Source organism: Anomaloglossus baeobatrachus, chromosome 4 (assembly GCF_048569485.1).
Source record: "Anomaloglossus baeobatrachus isolate aAnoBae1 chromosome 4, aAnoBae1.hap1, whole genome shotgun sequence".
Classification (NCBI taxonomy): Eukaryota; Metazoa; Chordata; class Amphibia; order Anura; family Aromobatidae; genus Anomaloglossus; species Anomaloglossus baeobatrachus.
In genome coordinates, this window is record NC_134356.1 from 669,571,757 (window position 1) to 669,590,301 (window position 18,545).

The 18,545-nt window shown below is 40.4% G+C and overlaps 2 non-coding genes across 2 annotated transcripts; both read right to left on the reverse strand.

Moving 5' to 3' along the window:
* Nucleotides 1-8,918: 8,918 nt before the first annotated feature.
* TRNAI-AAU (transfer RNA isoleucine (anticodon AAU)) lies at nucleotides 8,919-8,992 on the reverse strand. Its single transcript has one exon. It is a non-coding gene; the product is annotated as a tRNA-Ile (tRNA).
* A 6,508-nt stretch (nucleotides 8,993-15,500) lies between these two features.
* Nucleotides 15,501-15,574, reverse strand: TRNAI-AAU (transfer RNA isoleucine (anticodon AAU)). The gene has a single exon. It is a non-coding gene; the product is annotated as a tRNA-Ile (tRNA).
* Between the last annotated feature and the right edge of the window lie 2,971 nt (nucleotides 15,575-18,545).

An 18,545-nucleotide genomic window follows, 5' to 3' on the forward strand; every position in this document is an offset into this window, starting at 1 on the left:
TGTTACCTGACTACTTTTCCTGCTTGCTGTTTATGTACCTTGTTGGCCGATCCGCATTTCACCTCTGCTTGTTTTCTGATTAAGTCCTGGCCGTCCCATTCTGTTCCTGTTCCTCAATTAATGTTTTGACCCTGCCTGACTACTATTCTCTGGAACTGCAGCCTTCCACAGGTATTAATCACCTTGGGCCCTGTGTAATTCCTAATCCCTGTATAGGGGTTAAAGGGTTTCAGGGTTCTAGGGGTCCTGCTTGGTGAGTGGCTTCCCTCTAGCCTATCATTTACAGCCCATCTGAGTGTGTGGATCAAGGAAGGCGTTACACCGTGCTCTCTGCAGAAGGCCATGTGAGCCAGGATAGTGTTTTAAAAATTGCTGGACAACCAGGTTCAACACGTGAACCACACAAGGCACGTGTGTCACATTGTCACAGCGAAGGGCCGCACCCATGTTTGCATCATTGTCGCACCCGGCCTTCCCTGGCTGCTGGTTGAGTGGAGACAACCATTGATGAAACTCGGTCTCCAGAGCTAACCGTCCACAACTTCTCAGCGGTGTGACTCACATTTCCCATACATTTCAAAGTAAACCTTTGACCGCCTGATGGCATTGAGCTCTGCTGCCAGCATAGTAAGGAGGTGTGTGGTATTCCTTGTGCGCAGTTACAAGGAAGGGTGGCCTGACCACACAGGGTTTGCGCCAAGGTGGAGGACCCACACGAGGTTGAAGAGGCAGAAGCAGTGTATTAACTTCTACATACAGAAGAAGGATTGAAACAACTCGTGGGGATGGCAAGACTTGTACAGCAGACACTTCTCCATCTCTCCCCACAGTAACGCATTGCCCAGTCAGCGACATGTAACGCCCCTGTCCATGCTTACTGGGCCAATTATCTGTGGTGAAATGCACCCTGTCACACAGAGTTTCTCAAGGAATCAGTGATGTTTAGTGCGACATGCTGGTGTAGCGCGTGCACGCCTTTGTTGGAGAAGGAGTGGCGCCTGGGCATCGGCTCTTGGGGCACTGCGATGGGCATAAGGTCTCGTAAATCCTCGGTTAAAAAGGTTGGAAAGGCAGCATTTTGGTAGCCAACAGTTTCCAGATGCTGAAAGTCAACCTCTAAGCCATGTCATGCCCTTCTAAAAGCATGTAAAACACAGCGAGGGGACTCCAACCACAGTCTCCCTCGTTTCCACTAGCTGGGCCACACACACCCCACTTGACTGGCATCGGTTGACCCCCCCTTTTGAAAAAGAAAAAGATGCTTTGCATGAAGCACTCTCAAAAATACGCGTGCCTTTCCCGTCCCCTGGCTGACCCAGGGGAAGAAAAGTCCTCTGAGAGCCATGACTTGTTCATCTTGGTTCTTTTAGAAACACAGCGAGGGGACTCCAACCACAGTCTCCCTCGTTTCCACTAACTGGGCCACACACACCCCACTTGACTGGCATCAGTTGACCCAATTTTCAAGATGAAAAAGATGCTTTGCATGAAGCACTCTCAAAAATACGCGTGCCTTTCCCGTCCCCTGGCTGACCCAGGGGAAGAAAAGTCCTCTGAGAGCCATGACTTGTTCATCTTGGTTCTTTTAGAAACACAGCGAGGGGACTCCAACCACAGTCTCCCTCGTTTCCACTAACTGGGCCACACACACCCCACTTGACTGGCATCGGTTGACCCCCCTTTTGAATAAGAAACAGATGCCTTGCATGAAGCACTCTCAAAAATACGCGTGCCTTTCCCGTCCCCTGGCTGACCCAGGGGAAGAAAAGTCCTCTGAGAGCCATGACTTGTTCATCTTGGTTCTTTTAGAAACACAGCGAGGGGACTCCAACCACAGTCTCTCTCGTTGCCACTAACTGGGCCACACACACCCCACTTGACTGGCATCAGTTGACCCAATTTTCAAGATGAAAAAGATGCTTTGCATGAAGCACTCTCAAAAATACGCGTGCCTTTCCCGTCCCCTGGCTGACCCAGGGGAAGAAAAGTCCTCTGAGAGCCATGACTTGTTCATCTTGGTTCTTTTAGAAACACAGCGAGGGGACTCCAACCACAGTCTCCCTCGTTTCCACTAACTGGGCCACACACACCCCACTTGACTGGCATCGGTTGACCCCCCTTTTGAATAAGAAACAGATGCTTTGCATGAAGCACTCTCAAAAATACGCGTGCCTTTCCCGTCCCCTGGCTGACCCAGGGGAAGAAAAGTCCTCTGAGAGCCATGACTTGTTCATCTTGGTTCTTTTAGAAACACAGCGAGGGGACTCCAACCACAGTCTCCCTCGTTGCCACTAACTGGGCCACACACACCCCACTTGACTGGCATCAGTTGACCCAATTTTCAAGATGAAAAAGATGCTTTGCATGAAGCACTCTCAAAAATACGCGTGCCTTTCCCGTCCCCTGGCTGACCCAGGGGAAGAAAAGTCCTCTGAGAGCCATGACTTGTTCATCTTGGTTCTTTTAGAAACACAGCGAGGGGACTCCAACCACAGTCTCCCTCATTTCCACTAACTGGGCCACACACACCCCACTTGACTGGCATCGGTTGACCCCCTTTTTGAATAAGAAACAGATGCTTTGCATGAAGCACTCTCAAAAATACGCGTGCCTTTCCCGTCCCCTGGCTGACCCAGGGGAAGAAAAGTCCTCTGAGAGCCATGACTTGTTCATCTTGGTTCTTTTAGAAACACAGTGAGGGGACTCCAACCACAGCCTCCCTCGTTTCCACTAACTGGGCCACACACACCCCACTTGACTGGCATCGGTTGAGCCCCTTTTGAAAAAGAAAAAGATGCTTTGCATGAAGCACTCTCAAAAATACGCGTGCCTTTCCCATCCCCTGGCTGACCCAGGGGAAGAAAAGTCCTCTGAGAGCCATGTCCACATTGTCAGTGGACAGACACGTGTGCTTATCTGCCAGCAGACCCCCAGCAGCACTGAAGACAGGTTCCGAGAGAAAGCTGGCTGCAGGACACGACAAGATCCCCAAGGCGTACGTGGTGAGCTCAGGCAATTTATCCAGATTGGAAGCCTAAAATGAGCAGGGCTCAAGTTGCACAATAATGGAATCGATGTTTCCTTGCATATACTCATATATCTGTGTGTCCTCCTCTTTTTCCTTGTCCAGCTGTTTTGTTTTCGCATGAGTATATGTCCTTGTCACTTTCCCATGTGTTTGTGTTGTGTTGTGAGTTGTTTGTCACCTTTTGGACACTTTTGAGGGTGTTTTCTAGGTGTTTTTATGTGTTTGTGATTGCCTGCCATTGTTTCCTATGCAGTTCGAGTTAAGTTCGTCGAACGTTCGACAAGCCGAACTCGAACGGGACCTCCGTTCGGCGAGCCGACCTCGAGCCGAACCGGGACCGGTTCGCTCATCTCTAGTCTCTATCTAGGGACAATGTGGAGCCTTCCAATTTTTGGCTGCCCTGCCTAAGGGCTATACTACAATAGACCCACTTCCTTACAATGGGCACTTCAGGTTTACAGGCCCTCATGCACGTCTCTATCCAGGGATAACGTGGAGCCTCCCAATTTTTGGCTGCCCTGCCAAAGGGCTATACTGCAATAGACCCACTTCCTTACAATGGGCACTTCAGGTTTACAGGCCCTCATGCACGTCTGTATGCAGGGGCATTGGTGAACCTCGCAATTTTGGACTGCCCTTGCAAAGGAAAATACTACAAAGACTTACTTCCTCAAAATTGGCACATTAGACTCAAGAGGCCTTCATGTACGTCTCTTCTCAGGGACATCGGAGTGCCACACAATGTTTTACGTAAAATCTTTCATGTATTAATCTCAAAAAGTAACATACACCAGCTCCATCTCACTATTGGGTATGTGCCCTTAACATTTCCGCCATGAAAATTCATTTTGGTGTCATTTTGAAGGTTTTCTGGTGAGTCCGTAACAATGGCGTAAAACGCGGACAAAATTGTTCACAGCTGTGACTTTTGAGTGATAAATGCTTCAAGGGGTCTTCCCCATGCTTTTGCCATGTCATTTGAGCACTCTTCTGAGACTTTTGTGACATTTTTAGGGTTTCTACATGCTGCCGGGGGTCATTTCATAAAAATACTCGGGTCTCCCATAGGATAACACTGGGCTCGGTGCTCGGGCCGAGTATACGAGTATCTTGGGATGCTCGGCCCGAGCCTCGAGCACCCGAGCTTTTTAGTACTCGCTCATCACTAGTTGCCACCAACCACTCTAACTTGTCACGTGATGAGCCACTAAATTACGCCATTGCTTGGATTAGTTTTTGCCTGCATTACAATTAGTGATAGACTTAGCTGTCAATATTTACAGTTATATCGAATTCCAGTTGCCCAAAACTTCTTAAAAAACACTTAGAAACTGAAATCTCTGGCCATAAAATATATTATATTTCTATTTTGCTTCAATTCGTTACTCTGTCATACTTTAAGGTTAACGACGATGTAACATGGCCACGCTCTTACTCTAAGCAAGTTATTTCAAGTTTGTAAAATAATTTTACACATTGGATGGATAAAACCTACAGATCTTTTTCCAAAAGTCACTGGATGTGAACAGAAAGCCAAAGGAATGGCCAGAACAGAGGTCAAACCCGCAACCTTGGCGTTATTAGCACCACGCTCTAACCGATTGGGCAAACCGGCCACTTTTGCCCCATATCCTCTCTCTTTTAATGAACTTGCTCTAATTTTGAGCCAGCTACTGACCTCTCAAAGCTTGATCTGTCCACAGTGAAAGGTAAAATACGTTAAAAGTTGAATAATTCTTAGAGAGCCCATCAAAAGCAAAGGAACCAATCTTAAAGGAGAATTGACAAGCTTTTTTTATATTATGAGCAATATGTTGCCACCAACCACTCTAACGTGTCACGTGATGAGCCAGTAAACTACGCCAATGCTTGGATTAGTTTTTGCCTGCATTACAATTAGTGATAGACTTAGCTGTCAATATTTACAGTTATATCGAATTCCAGTTGCCCAAAACTTCTTAAAAAACGCTTAGAAACTGAAATCTCTGGCCATACAATAGATTATATTTCTATTTTGCTTCAATTCGCTTGGATTTGTTTTTGCCTGCATTACAATTAGTGATAGACTTAGCTGTCAATATTTACAGTTATATCGAATTCCAGTTGCCCAAAACTTCTTAAAAAACGCTTAGAAACTGAAATCTCTGGCCATAAAATAGATTATATTTCTATTTTGCTTCAATTAGCTTGGATTAGTTTTTGCCTGCATTACAATTAGTGATAGACTTAGCTGTCAATATTTACAGTTATATCGAATTCCAGTTGCCCAAAACTTCTTAAAAAACGCTTAGAAACTGAAATCTCTGGCCATAAAATAGATTATATTTCTATTTTGCTTCAATTCGTTACTCTGTCATACTTTAAGGTTAACGACGATGTAACATGGCCACTCTCTTACTCTAAGCAAGTTATTTCAAGTTTGTAAATTAATTTTACACATTGGATGGATAAAACCTACAGATCTTTATCCAAAAGTCACTGGATGTAAACAGAAAGCCAAAGGAACGGCCAGCACAGTGGTTGAACTCGCAACCTTGGCGTTATTAGCACCACGCTCTAACTGATTGAGCTAACCGGTCACTTTTCTGCCGTATCCTCTCTCTTTTAATGAACTTGCTCTAACTTTGAGCCAGCTACTGACCTCTCAAAGCTTGATCTGTCCACAGTGAAAGGTAAAATATGTGAAAGTTGAATAATTCTTAGAGAGCCCATCAAAAGCAAAGGAACCAATCTTAAAAGAGAATTGACAAGCTTTTTTGTATTATGAGCAATATGTTGCCACCAACCACTCTAACTTGTCACGTGATAAGCCAGTAAATTACGCCATTGCTTGGATTAGTTTTTGCCTGCATTACAATTAGTGATAGACTTAGCTGTCAATATTTACAGTTATATCGAATTCCAGTTGCCCAAAACTTCTTAAAAAATGCTTAGAAACTTAAATCTCTGTCCATAAAATAGATTATATTTCTATTTTGCTTCAATTCGTTACTCTGTCATACTTTAAGGTTAACGACGATGTAACATGGCCACTCTCTTACTCTAAGCAATTTATTTCATGTTTGTAAATTAATTTTACACATTGGATAGATAAAACCTACAGATCTTTTTCCAAAAGTCACTGGATGTGAACAGAAAGCCAAAGGAATGGCCAGCACAGTGGTCGAACCCGCAACCTTGGCGTTATTAGCACCACGCTCTAACAGATTGAGCTAACCAGCCACTTTTGTGCAATATCCTCTCTCTTTTAATGAACTTGCTCTAATTTTGAGCCAGCTACTGACCTCTCAAAGCTTGATCTGTCCACAGTGAAACGTAAAAAATGATGAAAGTTGAATAATTCTTAGAGAGCCGATCAAAAGCAAAGGAACCAATCTTAAAAGAGAATTGCCAAGCTTTTTTTATATTATGAACAATATGTTGCCATCAACCACTCTAACTTGTCACGTGGTGAGCCAGTAAATTACGCCATTGCTTGGATTAGTTTTTGCCTGCATTACAATTAGTGATAGACTTAGCTGTCAATATTTACAGTTCTATCGAATTCCAGTTGCCCAAAACTTCTTAAAAAACGCTTAGAAACTGAAATCTCTGACCATAAAATAGATTATATTTCTATTTTGTTTCAATTCGTTACTCTGTCAAACTTTAAGGTTAACGACGATGTAACATGGCCACTCTCTTACTCTAAGCAAGTTTTTTCAAGTTTGTAAATTAATTTTACACATTGGATGGATAAAACCTACATATCTTTTTCCAAAAGTCACTGGATGTGAACAGAAAGCCAAAGGAATAGCCAGCACAGGGGTTGGACCCGCAACCTTGGCGTTATTGACAGCATGCTCTGACCGATTGAGCTAATCGGCCACTTTTGCTCCATATCCTCTCTCTTTTAATGAACTTGCTCTATTTTTGAGCCAGCTACTGACCTCTCAAAGCTTGATCTGTCCACATTGAAAGGTAAAATACGTTGAAAATTGAATAATTCTTAGAGAGCCCATCAAAAGCATAGGAACCAATCTTAAATGAAAATTGACAAGCTTTTTTTATATTATGAGCAATATGTTGCCACCAACCACTCTAACTTGTCACGCGATGAGCCAGTAAACTACGCCATTGCTTGGATTAGATTTTGCCTGCATTAGAATTAGTGATAGACTTAGCTGTCAATATTTACAGTTATATCAAATTCCAGTTGCCCAAAACTTCTTAAAAAACGCTTAGAAACTGAAATCTCTGGCCATAAAATAGATTATATTTCTATATTGATTCAATTCGCTTGGATTAGTTTTTGCCTGCATTACAATTAGTGATAGACTTAGCTGTCAATATTTACAGTTATATCGAATTCCAGTTGCCCAAAACTTCTTAAAAAACGCTTAGAAACTGAAATCTCTGGCCATAGAATAGATTATATTTCTATTTTGCTTCAATTCGTTACTCTGTCATACTTTAAGGTTAACGACGATGTAACATGGCCACTCTCTTACTCTAAGCAAGTTATTTCAAGTTTGTAAATTAATTTTACACATTGGATGGATAAAACCTACAGATCTTTTTCCAAAAGTCACTGGATGTGAACAGAAAGCAAAGGAATGGCCAGCACAGGGGTCGAACCCAAAACCTTGGCATTATTAGCACCACGCTCTAACCGATTGAGCTAACCAGCCACTTTTTCCCCATATCCTCTCTCCTTTAATGAACCTGCTCTAATTTTGAGCCAGCTACTGACCTCTCAAAGCTTGATCTGTCCACAGTGAAAGGTAAAATACGATGAAAGTTGACTAATTCTTAGAGAGCCCATCAAAAGCAAAGGAACCAATCTTAATAGAGAATTGACAAGCTTTTTTTATATTATGAGCAATATGTTGCCACCAACCACTCTAACTTGTCATGTGATGAGCCAGTAAATTACGTAATTGCTTGGATTAGTTTTTGCCTGCATTACAATTAGTGATAGACTTAGCTGTCAATATTTACAGTTAAATCGAATTCCAGTTGCCCAAAACTTCTTAAAAAATGCTTAGAAACTGAAATCTCTGGCCATACAATACATTATATTTCTATTTTACTTCAATTCGTTACTCTGTCATACTTTAAGGTTAGCGACGATGTAACATGGCCACTCTCTTACTCTAACCAAGTTATTTCAAGTTTGTAAATTAATTTTACACATTGGATGGATAAAACCTACGGATCTTTTTCGAAAAGTCACTGGATGTGAACAGAAAGCCAAAAAAAAAAATGGCCAGCACGGGGGTCGAACCCGCAACCTTGGCGTTATTAGCACCACGCTCTAACCGTTTGAACTAACCGGCCCCTTTTGCCCCACATCCTCTCTCTTTTAATGAACTTGCTCTAATTTTGAGCCAGCTACTGACCTCTCAAAGCTTGATCTGTCCACAGTGAAAGGTAAAATACGTTGAAAGTTGACTAATTTTTAGAGAGCCCATCAAAAGCAAAGGAACCAATCTTAAATGAGAATTGACAAGCTTTTTTTATATTATGAGCAATATGTTGCCACCAACCACTCTAACTTGTCACGTGATGAGCCAGTAAATTACGGCATTGCTTGGATTAGTTTTTGCCTGCATTACAATTAGTGATAGACTTATCTGTCAATATTTACAGTTATATCGAATTCCAGTTGCCCAAAACTTCTTAAAAAACGCTTAGAAACTGAAATCTCTGGCCATACAATAGATTATATTTCTATTTTGCTTCAATTCGTTACTCTGTCATACTTTAAGGTTAACGACGATGTAACATCGCCACTCTCTTACTCTAAGAAAGTTATTTCAAGTTTGTAAATTAAATTTACACATTGGATGGATAAAACCTACAGATTTTTTTCCAAAAGTCACTGGATGTGAACAGAAAGCCAAAGGAATGGCCAGCACGGGGGTCGAACCCGCAACCTTGGCGTTATTAGCACCACGCTCTAACCGATTGAGCTAACCGGCCACTTTTGCCACATATCCTCTCTCTTTTAATGAACTTGCTCTAATTTTGAGCCAGCTACTGACCTCTCAAAGCTTGATCTGTCCACAGTGAAAGGTAAAATACGTTGAAAGTTAACTAATTCTTAGAGAGCCCATCAAAAGCATAGGAACAAATCTTAAATGAGAATTGACAAGCTTTTTTTATATTATGAGCAATATGTTGCCACCAACCACTCTAACTTGCCACGTGATGAGCCAGTAAATTACGGCATTGCTTGGAATAGTTTTTGCCTGCATTACAATTAGTGATAGACTTAGCTGTCAATATTTACAGTTATATCGAATTCCAGTTGCCCAAAACTTCTTAAAAAATGCTTAGAAACTGAAATCTCTGGCCATAAAATAGATTATATTTCTATTTTGCTTCAATTCGTTACTCTGTCATACTTTAAGGTTAACGACGATGTAACATGGCCACTCTCTTAGTCTAAGCAAGTTATTTCAAGTTTGTAAATTAATTTTACACATTGTATGGATAAAACCTACGAATCTTTTTCCAAAATTCACTGGATTTGAACAGAAAGCCAAGTGAATGGCCAGCACGGGGGTCGAACTCGCAACCTTGGCGTTATTAGCACCACACTCTAACCGATTGAGCTATGTGGCCAATTTTGGCCCATATCCTCTCTCTTTTAATGAACTTGCTCTAATTTTGAGCCAGCTACTGACCTCTCAAAGTTTGATCTGTCCACAGTGAAAGGTAAAATACGATGAAAGTTGAATAAATCTTAGAGAGCCCATCAAAAGCAAAGGAACCAATCTTAAATGAGAATTGACAAGCTTTTTTTATATTATGAGCAATATGTTGCCACCAACCACTCTAACTTGCCACGTGATGAGCCAGTAAATTACGGCATTGCTTGGAATAGTTTTTGCCTGCATTACAATTAGTGATAGACTTAGCTGTCAATATTTACAGTTAAATCGAATTCCAGTTGCCCAAAACTTCTTAAAAAACGCTTAGAAACTGAAATCTCTGGCCATACAATAGATTATATTTCTATTTTGCTTCAAGTCGCTTGGATTAGTTTTTGCCTGCATTACAATTAGTGATAGACTTAGCTGTCAATATTTACAGTTATATCGAATTCCAGTTGCCCAAAACTTCTTAAAAAACGCTTAGAAACTGAAATCTCTGGCCATAGAATAGATTATATTTCTATTTTGCTTCAATTCGTTACTCTGTCATACTTTAAGGTTAACGACGATGTAACATGGCCACTCTCTTACTCTAACCAAGTTATTTCAAGTTTGTAAATTAATTTTACACATTGGATGGTTAAAACCTACGGATCTTTTTCCAAAAGTCACTGGATGGGAACAGAAAGCCAAAGGATTGGCCAGCACAGGGGTCAAACCCGCAACCTTGGCGTTATTAGCACCATGCTCTAACCGATTGAGCTAACCAGCCACTTTTGCCCCATATCCTCTCTCTTTTAATGAACTTGCTCTAATTTTGAGCCAGCTACTGACCTCTAAAAGCTTGATCTGTCCACAGTGAAAGGTAAAATACGTTGAAAGTTGACTAATTCTTAGAGAGCCCATCAAAAGCAAAGGAACTAATCTTAAATGAAAATTGACAAGCTTTTTTATATTATGAGCAATATGTTGCCACCAACCACTCTAACTTGCCACGTGATGAGCCAGTAAATTACGGCATTGCTTGGAATAGTTTTTGCCTGCATTACAATTAGTGATAGACTTAGCTGTCAATATTTACAGTTATATCGAATTCCAGTTGCCCAAAACTTCTTAAAAAACGCTTAGAAACTGAAATCTCTGGCCATAAAAAAGATTATATTACTATTTTTCTTCAATTCGCTTGGATTAGTTTTTGCCTGCATTACAATTAGTGATAGACTTAGCTGTCAATATTTACAGTTATATCGAATTCCAATTGCCCAAAACTTCTTAAAAAACGCTTAGAAACTGAAATCTCTGGCCATAAAAAAGTAAATATTTCTATTTTGCTTCAATTTGTTACTCTGTCATACTTTCAAGTAACGACGATGTAACATGGCCACTCTCTTACTCTAAGCAAGTTATTTCAAGTTTGTAAATTAATTTTACACATTGGATGGATAACACCCACGGATCTTTTTCCAAAGGTCACTGGATGGGAACTGAAAGTCAAAGGATTGGCCAGCACAGGGGTCGAACCCACAACCTTGGCGTTATTAGCACCATGCTCTAACCGATTGAGCTAACCAGCCACTTTTGCCCCGTATCCTCTCTCTTTTAATGAACTTGCTTTAATTTTGAGCCAGCTACTGACCTCTCAAAGCTTGATCTGTCCACAGTGAAAGGTAAAATACGATGAAAGTTGAATAAATCTTAGAGAGCCCATCAAAAGCAAAGGAACCAATCTTAAATGAGAATTGACAAGCTTTTTTTTATATTATGAGCAATATGTTGCCACCAACCACTCTAACTTGCCACGTGATGAGCCAGTAAATTACGGCATTGCTTGGAATAGTTTTTGCCTGCATTACAATTAGTGATAGACTTAGCTGTCAATATTTACAGTTATATCGAATTCCAGTTGCCCAAAACTTCTTAAAAAACGCTTAGAAACTGAAATCTCTGGCCATAAAATAGATTATATTTCTATTTTGCTTCAAGTCGCTTGGATTAGTTTTTGCCTGCATTACAATTAGTGATAGACTTAGCTGTCAATATTTACAGTTATATCGAATTACAGTTGCCCAAAACTTCTTAAAAAACGCTTAGAAACTGAAATCTCTGGCCATACAATAGATTATATTTCTATTTTGCTTCAATTCGTTACTCTGTCATACTTTAAGGTTAACAACGATGTAACATGGCCACTCTCTTACTCTAACCAAGTTATTTCAAGTTTGTAAATTAATTTTACACATTGGATGGATAAAACCTACGGATCTTTTTCCAAAAATCACTGGATGTGAACAGAAAGCCAAGGGAATGACCAGCACAGTGGTCGAACCCGCAACCTTGGCGTTATTAGCACCACGCTCTAAGCGATTGAGCGAACCGGCCACTTTTGCCAAATATCCTCTCTCTTTTAATGAACTTGCTCTAATTTTGAGCCAGCTACTGACCTCTCAAAGCTTGATCTGTCCACAGTGAAAGTTAAAATATGATGAAAGTTGAATAAATCTTAGAGAGCCCATCAAAAGCAAAGGAACCAATCTTAAATAAGAATTGACAAGCTTTTTTTATATTATGAGCCACCAACCACTCTAACTTGCAAAGTGATGAGCCAGTAAATTACGGCATTGCTTGGAATAGTTTTTGCCTGCATTACAATTAGTGATAGACTTAGCTGTCAATATTTACAGTTATATCGAATTCCAGTTGCCTAAAACTTATTAAAAAACGCTTAGAAACTGAAATCTCTGGCCATAAAAAAGATTATATTTCTATTTTGCTTCAATTCGTTACTCTGTCATACTTTCAGGTAACGACGATGTAACATGGCCACTCTCTTACTCTAAGCAAGTTATTTCAAGTTTGCAAATTAATTTTACACATTGGATGGATAACACCCACGGATCTTTTTCCAAAAGTCACAGGATGTAAACAGAAAGCCAAAGGAATAGCCAGCACGGGGGTTGAACACGCAACCTTGGTATTATTAGCACCACGCTCCAACCGATTGAGCTAACCGGCCACTTTTACCCCATATTTACTCTTTTTTAATGAACTTGCTCTAATTTTGAGCCAGCTACTGACCTCTCAAAGCTTGATCTGTCCACAGTGAAAGGTAAAATACGTTGAAAGTTGACAAATTCTTAGAGAGCCCATCAAAAGCATAGGAACCAATCTTAAATGAGAATTGACAAGCTTTTTTATATTATGAGCAATATGTTGCCACCAACCACTCTAACTTTTCACGTGATGAGCCAGTAAATTACGGCATTTCTTGGATTAGTTTTTGCCTGCATTACTATTAGTGATAGACTTAGCTGTCAATATTTACAGTTATATCGAATTCCGGTTGCCCAAAACTTCTTAAAAAACGCTTAGAAACTGAAATCTCTGGCCATACAATAGATTATATTTCTATTTTGCTTCAATTCGTTACTCTGTCATACTTCAAGGTTAACGACGATGTAACATGGCCACTCTCTTACTCTAAGCAAGTTATTTCAAGTTTGTAAATTAATTTTACACATTGGATGGATAAAACCTACGGATCTTTTTCCAAGAGTCATTGGATGTGAACAGAAAGCCAAGGGAATTGCCAGCACGTGGGTCGAACTCGCAACCTTGGCGTTATTAGCACCACGCTCTAACCGATTGAGCTAACCGGCCACTTTTGCACCATATCCTCTCTCTTTTAATGAACTTGCTCTAATTTTGAGCCAGCTACTGACCTCTCAAAGCTTGATCTGTCCACAGTGAAAGGTAAAATACGTTGAAAGTTGACTAATTGTTAGAGAGCCCATCAAAAGCAAAGGAACCAATCTTAAATGAGAATTGACAAGCTTTTTTATATTATGAGCAATATGTTGCCACCAACCACTCTAACTTGCCACGTGATGAGCCAGTAAATTACGGCATTGCTTGGAATAGTTTTTGCCTGCATTACAATTAGTGATAGACTTAGCTGTCAATATTTACAGTTAAATTGAATTCCAGTTGCCCAAAACTTCTTAAAAAACGCTTAGAAACTGAAATCTCTGGCCATACAATAGATTATATTTCTATTTTGCTTCAAGTCGCTTGGATTAGTTTTTGCCTGCATTACAATTAGTGATAGACTTAGCTGTCAATATTTACAGTTATATCGAATTCCAGTTGCCCAAAACTTCTTAAAATACGCTTAGAAACTGAAATCTCTGGCCATACAATAGATTATATTTCTATTTTGCTTCAATTCGTTACTCTGTCATACTTTAAGGTTAACGACGATGTAACATGGCCACTCTCTTACTCTAACCAAGTTATTTCAAGTTTGTAAATTAATTTTACACATTGGATGGTTAAAACCTACGGATCTTTTTCCAAAAGTCACTGGATGTGAACAGAAAGCCAAAGGAATTGCCAGCACGGGGGTTGAACCTGCAACCTTGGCGTTATTAGCACCATGCTCTAACCGATTGAGCTAACCGGCCACTTTTGCCCCATATCCTCTCTCTTTTAATGAACTTGCTCTAATTTTGAGCCAGCTACTGACCTCTAAAAGCTTGATCTGTCCACAGTGAAAGGTAAAATACGTTGAAAGTTGACTAATTCTTAGAGAGCCCATCAAAAGCAAAGGAACCAATCTTAAATGAAAATTGACAAGCTTTTTTATATTATGAGCAATATGTTGCCACCAACCACTCTAACTTGCCACGTGATGAGCCAGTAAATTACGGCATTGCTTGGAATAGTTTTTGCCTGCATTACAATTAGTAATAGACTTAGCTGTCAATATTTACAGTTATATCGAATTCCAGTTGCCCAAAACTTCTTAAAAAACGCTTAGAAACTGAAATCTCTGGCCATAAAAAAGTATATATTTCTATTTTGCTTCAATTTGTTACTCTGTCATACTTTCAGGTAACGACGATGTAACATGGCCACTCTCTTACTCTAAGCAAGTTATCTCAAGTTTGTAAATTAATTTTACACATTGGATGGATAACACCCACGGATCTTTTTCCAAAATTCACTGGATGGGAACAGAAAGCCAAAGGATTGGCCAGCACAGGGGTCAAACCCGCAACCTTGGCGTTATTAGCACCATGCTCTAACCGATTGAGCTAACCAGCCACCTTTGCCCTATATCCTCTCTCTTTTAATGAACTTGCTCTAACTTTGAGCCAGCTACTGACTTCTAAAAGCTTAATCTGTCCACAGTGAAAGGTAAAATACGTTGAAAGTTGACTAATTCTTAGAGAGCCCATCAAAAGCAAAGAAACTAATCTTAAATGAAAATTGACAAGCTTTTTTATATTATGAGCAATATGTTGCCACCAACCACTCTAACTTGCCACGTGATGAGCCAGTAAATTACGGCATTGCTTGGAATAGTTTTTGCTTGCATTACAATTAGTGATAGACTTAGCTGTCAATATTTACAGTTATATCGAATTCCAGTTGCCCAAAACTTCTTAAAAAACACGTAGAAACTGAAATCTCTGGCCATAAAAAAGATTATATTTCTATTTTGCTTCAATTCGCTTGGATTAGTTTTTGCCTGCATTACAATTAGTGATAGACTTAGCTGTCAATATTTACAATTATATCGAATTCCAGTTGCCCAAAACTTCTTAAAAAACGCTTAGAAACTGAAATCTCTGGCCATAAATAAGTATATATTTCTATTTTGCCTCAATTTGTTACTCTGTCATACTTTCAGGTAACGACGATGTAACATGGCCACTCTCTTACTCTAAGCAAGTTATTTCAAGTTTGTAAATTAATTTTACACATTGGATGGATAACACCCACGGATCTTTTTCGAAAAGTCACTGGATGTGAACAGAAAGCCAAAGGAATGGCCAGCACAGGGATCGAACCCGCAACCTTGGCGTTATTAGCACCACGCTCTAACCGATTGAGCTAACCGGCCACTTTTCCACATATCTACTCTCTTTTAATGAGCTTGCTCTAATTTTGAGCCAGCTACTGACCTCTCAAAGCTTGATCTGTCCACAGTGAAAGGTAAAATACGTTGAAAGTTGACTAATTCTTAGAGAGCCCATCAAAAGCATAGGAACCAATCTTAAATGAGAATTGACAAGCTTTTTTTATATTATGAGCAATATGTTGCCACCAACCACTCTAACTTGCCACGTGATGAGCCAGTAAATTACGGCATGGCTTGGAATAGTTTTTGCCTGCATTACAATTAGTGATAGACTTAGCTGTCAATATTTACAGTTATATCGAATTCCAGTTGCCCAAAACTTCTTAAAAAACGCTTAGAAACTGAAATCTCTGGCCATAAAATAGATTATATTTCTATTTTGCTTCAAGTCGCTTGGATTAGTTTTTGCCTGCCTTACAATTAGTGATAGACTTAGCTGTCAATATTTACAGTTATATCGAATTCCAGTTGCCCAAAACTTCTTAAAAAACGCTTAGAAACTGAAATCTCTGGCCATACAATAGATTATATTTCTATTTTGCTTCAATTCGTTACTCTGTCATACTTTAAGGTTAACAACGATGTAACATGGCCACTCTCTTACTCTAACCAAGTTATTTCAAGTTTGTAAATTAATTTTACACATTGGATGGATAAAACCTACGGATCTTTTTCCAAAAATCACTGGATGTGAACAGAAAGCCAAAGGAATGGCCAGCACAGGGGTCGAACCCGCAACTCTGGCGTTATTAGCACCATGCTCTAACCGATTGAGCTAACCGGCCACTTTTGCCAAATATCCTCTCTCTTTTAATGAACTTGCTCTAATTTTGAGCCAGCTACTGACCTCTCAAAGCTTGATCTGTCCACAGTGAAAGGTAAAATATGATGAAAGTTGAATAAATCTTAGAGAGCCCATCAAAAGCAAAGGAACCAATCTTAAATGAGAATTGACAAGCTTTTTTTATATTATGAGCCACCAACCACTCTAACTTGCAAAGTGATGAGCCAGTAAATTACGGCATTGCTTGGAATAGTTTTTGCCTGCATTACAATTAGTGATAGACTTAGCTGTCAATATTTACAGTTATATCGAATTCCAGTTGCCCAAAACTTCTTAAAAAACGCTTAGAAACTGAAATCTCTGGCCATAAAAAAGATTATATTTCTATTTTGCTTCAATTCGTTACTCTGTCATACTTTCAGGTAACGACGATGTAACATGGCCACTCTCTTACTCTAAGCAAGTTATTTCAAGTTTGTAAATTAATTTTACACATTGGATGGATAACACCCACGGATCTTTTTCCAAAAGTCACAGGATGTGAACAGAAAGCCAAAGGAATAGCCAGCACAGGGGTCGAACACGCAACCTTGGCATTATTAGCACCACGCTCCAACCGATTGAGCTAACCGGCCACTTTTTCCCCATATTTACTCTTTTTTAATGAACTTGCTCTAATTTTGTGCCAGCTACTGACCTCTCAAAGCTTGATCTGTCCACAGTGAAAGGTAAAATACGTTGAAAGTTGACAAATTCTTAGAGAGCCCATCAAAAGCATAGGAACCAATCTTAAATGAGAATTGACAAGCTTTTTTATATTATGAGCAATATGTTGCCACCAACCACTCTAACTTTTCACGTGATGAGCCAGTAAATTACGGCATTGCTTGGATTAGTTTTTGCCTGCATTACTATTAGTGATAGACTTAGCTGTCAATATTTACAGTTATATCGAATTCCGGTTGCCCAAAACTTCTTAAAAAACGCTTAGAAACTGAAATCTCTGGCCATACAATAGATTATATTTCTATTTTGCTTCAATTCGTTACTCTGTCATACTTTAAGGTTAACGACGATGTAACATGGCCACTCTCTTACTCTAAGCAAGTTATTTCAAGTTTGTAAATTAATTTTACACATTGGATGGATAAAACCTACAGATCTTTTTCCAAAAGTCACTGGATGTGAACAGAAAGCAAAGGAATGGCCAGCACAGGGGTCGAACCCAAAACCTTGGCATTATTAGCACCACGCTCTAACCGATTGAGCTAACCAGCCACTTTTTCCCCATATCCTCTCTCGTTTAATGAACTTGCTCTAATTTTGAGACAGCTACTGACCTCTCAAAGCTTGATCTGTCCACAGTGAAAGGTAAAATACGATGAAAGTTGACTAATTCTTAGAGAGCCCATCAAAAGCAAAGGAACCAATCTTAATAGAGAATTGACAAGCTTTTTTTATATTATGAGCAATATGTTGCCACCAACCACTCTAACTTGTCATGTGATGAGTAGAGTTGAGCGCGGTTCGTGGTTCTCCAGTTCGCGGCTCGAGTGATTTTTGGGCTGTTCGAGATCGAACTAGAACTCGAGCTTTTTGCTAAAAGCTCGATAGTTCTAGATACGTTCGAGAACGGTTCTAGCAGCAAAAAGCAGGGCTTTTTACAGCTATAGTGAGCAGGAGCCATCGCTGGCAGCCTGCCACAAGCTGGTAACCAAGATAAACATCGGGTATCCAAGCAAAGCGCTTTGGTTAGTAACCCGATGTTTATCTTAGTTACGTGCAGGAAGCCCACACTTTCCCGCTCAGCTCGCTCCACCCCCTCCTGCCCGCGGCATGTACACATACATACACATACACAAACACACACACACACATCCACATCCCCCCCCCCCCGCCCGCCCGCTCGCTCGCTCGCTCGCTCGGCTTACCTGCGGTGATGAAGTCCCGCCATCCCGACCTCAGCGCTGTCACTGTCCTCCATGGCCGCCGCTTGTCACATCACCTATCGCTTCCGACCCGAGACTGACTAGCGGTGACGTCACGGACCTCTCGCGATACTTGGTGTGAAGGCGCCGGGCGGTCATTGAGCTCAGTGACAGGTGCTGTCAGTGTGCTGGAGATCAGCGCAGGTAATGTACCTCACTGACAGCAGCACTTGTCACCCCC